Genomic DNA, 5,141 nt, shown 5'->3' on the forward strand with positions numbered 1-5,141 from the left:
AAACAAGTATATACATAAACGTAAAATCAGAAAAATCATACGGTATGTTAGGTTTAATGTGGATAATAATGAACAAGACTTTTACAGAGAAAATATCATGTTATTTTTACCATGGCGCGATGAAAAAATTGATTTGTTAGATATTAACTGTAAACAAGTGTATGAAACAAACATTGATCAAATAAAAAAGTAGAAACAGTTGTACCAACAGTTTAATAAGTAGAAGAAACCCAATCAGACGATAATGAAATTCAAGTAGAAGGAGAACAAGGCCGTAACAATAATCAGCTTGTAGATGATGAAGATTGGGTACCAGACGATGTACTAATAAACGATGTTGGAGATTATGTTGAAAATACCAATACATCAGATGTAGATTCACCTAAAGATGATGGTAAGATAATAGTGCACTTGATAGACAATGAACAGTTTAAAGACTTAATCGGATGTCTAAACGACGGTCAACGCCAACTCTTATATCATACAACTAATGTCATAAGAAGTCAATTGTGGGGAAAAGATCATCTGCGATGAAGGTATTTGTCACTGGACCAGCGGGAGCTGGAAAGTCAATGCTTATACGTGCATTAGCACAATCTGTAATTCGGATAGCAAATCTTAGACCAGATATAGATGATCTGTCACTTCCTCCCGTATTGCTGACAGCACCAACAGGTAAAGCTGCATGTGGAATAAAAGGATTAACACTTCATTCCGCATTCAAATTACCATTGAATCAATTTGCCGGATTGTTACCAAAGTTAAGTTCAGAGATTTCAAATACACTACGTTGTCAGTTTGCCAATGTAAAACTTTTGATAATTGATGAAATTTCTATGGTTGGCATAAAAACACTGGGATACATTGATCAACGATTGAGGTCTATATTAAGAATAAATAAACCATTTGGGGACATAAATGTAATAGTGTTTGGCGATTTCTTTCAATTAGCACCGGTATTAGCAACACCATTGTACGATAGTTTTGAAGAAATATTGTCTAAATTTCCAAGTGCTGTAGAAATGTTATCGATTAATCTATTTGGGAAACATTCAAGTTTTATGAATTGACTGAAATAATGCGCCAAAAAGATGACAAACAATTTGCAATGATGTTAACAAAGTTGGCCAGAGGACAGTTGGAGGAAGCTGATGTAAAATATTTTCAAAATCTTATAACCCACCTAGACATTACTTTTCAACCACAAGTAATGCATCTTTGGGCTACTAATAACGAAGTCGACGAAATGAACAGGAGAGTGCTTAACTCTATGAATCAAGTTAGTTTCATATCCGAAGCCATTGACAGGTCTGCAAAACGATCAGATATTGAATCTGCCAAGAAACTGCCACGACAAAAGACTATGGGTTTAGCTTTAAGGTTAGTTTTAAAAGAAACAGCTAAATACATGGTGATAGCAAACATTTCAACCGAAGACTTCATAGTACAATCGGAGAACTCATGCAAATAAACAAAGGAACGACTGCAGGAGGTAAAGAAGTTGCAAAAAGAGTTTGGATCAAGTTTGATGAGTCAGATGTGGGGCACTAACCAGATAGAAGATAAAAAACAAACTTAAACCCGAAGGCGAACACACAGATGATATGTCAAGTGGACACCAATTGATATTATAAAATTAGAATTTCAACTCGGTAATGCAGAACACCATAAAGTAACTAGAATGCATTGCCCTTAGTAGAAGCTTTGGCATTGACGGTACACAAAAGTCAAGGTGCCACATATCAATCTGTAGCATTTCATATACCCCAAAAATTCTTGAAGTGCAATATGTTATATGTAGGATGTAGTCGAGCAACTTCTGCTCAAGGTTTGCGTATAGATTACTTTCCTGCAAAGCCACCAAAACCTTCTGCAAAAGTTGAACATGAAATGTGCAGACTCAGGACAGCAAGTTGTGCTCTTATTCCACGCTTTTCTAGAATTATGACACACAACATGCCACTCTCTTGCATGTCACACAATATAAGGTCTTTAAAAAATATGAAGCTCATCATATTAATGCGGATATCGTTCTTTTACAATCTAAAATAATGTTCTTCCAAGAAACTGGTTCAAAATCACTGACACATATACCATTAAAACCATACTGAATGCTGTAGAATAGACAGTATACATGCAAATGGTAAAAGTGGTTCAATTGTTTTGTTGGAGAATCCATTAATCATAAAGAAATAACCTGCAGCACAACATTGCTTCAAGATCAAAAGAAAAAGACACACTTAGAAGCAATTGAAGTTATCATTGAAAATATTACCTATATTGGGATATATTCATCGCCAAATTTTCCTGTACAGAAGCTTTGTGATTTCATTGAAACGGTAGCTTCCACCAAAAACAATGTTATCTTTATTGGTGATTTCAATATAAACTTCAACAAACCGCCAAAACAACTAGTTCAAATATTAAAACATTTCAATTACAAAATATTGGTTGACGGTATTACTACAGATCACGGAACAACCATTGACAATGTCATTACAAATGTTGACATTGCAGCTTTGGTGTACGAGTCCCTCATAAGTGATCACAGACCTATTCTGGTTATGGACATAGATACTTTCAAAGAAATAGAAAAATATTCTGAGACTGTTGATGACCAAATTGTACAAGAAGAAGTCAAAAACAATTTTATTAAACCAAACGTTCCTGTAATCGATGGATTTCCTGTAGAAAAATCCAAAAAATCGATTAAATCAACTAAGGTCCTGAATAATAATAATAAGTTGGACGATATTGAGTTTATACAGGTTGATAGTGACACTATTTTGGTTCCAGAAACTAAAACTAAATCAACCAAAATAGTTGATTATAATACCGTAATTAATGATATTCAATTTATTCAGGTCAATAGTAATACTCTCAAAGTTCCAGAAAATTGCAACATAAGGTCAGATTCATTATTAGAAACAATAAGTGATAATGCAACTGTGTCAAAAAATCCAAAAACAATAAAAATATCAAGTATTAAGAATAAAGTTAACATAACATCAAGTAGTATATTTTGTGGCTTTACTAACATTGATGGTGTATCATGTTATGCTAATTCTGTCATACAGGTTCTTTTTAATTGCCAATCTCTTGTAAATGAAATTCGCAATAATCAACTCGGACCAACACTTCAACATAGCTACACGAATATACAAGTAACAGTGGGTCATGTGATACTCGAACAATCAGAGAATATTTGGACAACGAGACAATATTATATACTCTGCAACAGCAACAAGATTGTATAGAATTTTTAGAAGCACTTATGGACCGTAGTAGACTACATTTGAATCTTTATTTGGATTTCGAGAATTGTATACCATTCGTTGCAATACTTGTAATCATACAACGGCCAACATGCACCTACAAGTTTGATTATACATTTTGAGATTCCACAGCACAGATCACAAACTTTGCAAACATTATTTTCAACAAATCAAAATGTTTGGAATACATTAAATGACTACAAATGCAATAATTGTAATAACATCGGAGGTTCTGAAGATAAACATCAGATAATAGAGGCAAATGAGTATATAGTAATTCAACTAAAACTATTTATTCCAACATTTGTAAATGGTCAATTTGTTCCCAAAAAGATAACAGATCTAAAACTTAGTGGCGTACCCACCTCTATTTTGGAAATTGCTGGAGCACAATACAAAACTCAAGCTGCAATATTACATATGGGAGAAAACACGAGCTCTGGCCATTACATTGCATACCTGAGACAAGGAACTTCCAATTGGATTTGCGCTAATGACACAACAGTTGCAGAAAAAAGATGGCCAAACAACAGCAAGGATGTATATGTTATCATTCTAAAAAGAATGTAAAAATATTCTCCAATTGGAAAAAAAACATAACACAGCTAAAAATAAATTATAAACTTAACCTGTATACAATCTGACTGTTATTGGATTAAAAAAGGAACGTGTAAACCGCCAACTATTCACTTAGGTACATAATAATATATATAAGTTGCCAGTCCCAAGCCTGGAAAAAGTGTGAGGGCACTAACCTTATAATAATTGTTATTTTTTAACATAAGCGGAAACCTAGATTTTATTTTTTTTAAATAATATTGAACAATATATATTATTCTCACTTCTGACCTTAATACCTTATACTATGTATGTTTGTATTCAATCCTCCAAATACAAACTACAATTTTAATTGTGCGGTCTTAAGATTATCAACATTTATTATGTATTCGCTAGGATCATAACATATTTTAATAACTTATATAATATCAGTTCTACAGCAAATCCTATCTTCCAGTGTTAAGTATTTAGATGACTTAAGCCTGTATAATAAGATGTTATTTTCCATACATAATTTAAATTGTTTAGGACATGATATTTTGTAATTTTGTGCCAAGTAAATAATTATAATATACAGTGACTAAAAATAAATAATCAGATTTTATTTAAATTTATTTATTCATAATACTTCATATTATTTTACATTGTACATTTCACTATGATACAACTCGAATACTAACAATTTATTGAATATATTATAATACATATAATACATTAAAGGTAAAAAGTAAATATTAAAAAGCTACTTATTATATATGTTAATACTAATTCATTACATTAAATTTGTTATTTTTTACAGATTCAAAATATTTAATCAATTTAACGGTTAAAAGTACATGAATCTTTCAATGGCCTTCATTCGGTTTAACAGTTCAAACATTTTTATTAGTTGATATTGTTGATGTACTAAGAACTATGAATCTTATAAAGAATTTATCATTACACAATGTGCTGTGTGATACGAAACTTTTACACAATTCTGTATCTATTGAACTTAAAATTAAACAAATGTATTAATCCACTGTTAATTTTATGAAATATAATAAAATATAAAAAAAATTCTTTATTAAATGATTTAATTTGAATTATTAATATTGTGAATAGTCCATAGTAATCTAGTCAAATTATTTGCAATACCTCTATACTAAAGTCTACCAGTTGAGAGGCAAATAACAATTTGTACTACAGTTCACTGAGTATAACATCAGCTGAGCTTGGTTACACTATAATAATATGCACATTTGATGATACAGATCAGCCATTAGTAATATCTAAACAATAAACAAAATACATGATTATAAGTAAATA

This window comes from Aphis gossypii, unplaced genomic scaffold, assembly GCF_020184175.1.
Source record: "Aphis gossypii isolate Hap1 unplaced genomic scaffold, ASM2018417v2 Contig00593, whole genome shotgun sequence".
Taxonomy (NCBI): domain Eukaryota; kingdom Metazoa; phylum Arthropoda; class Insecta; order Hemiptera; family Aphididae; genus Aphis; species Aphis gossypii.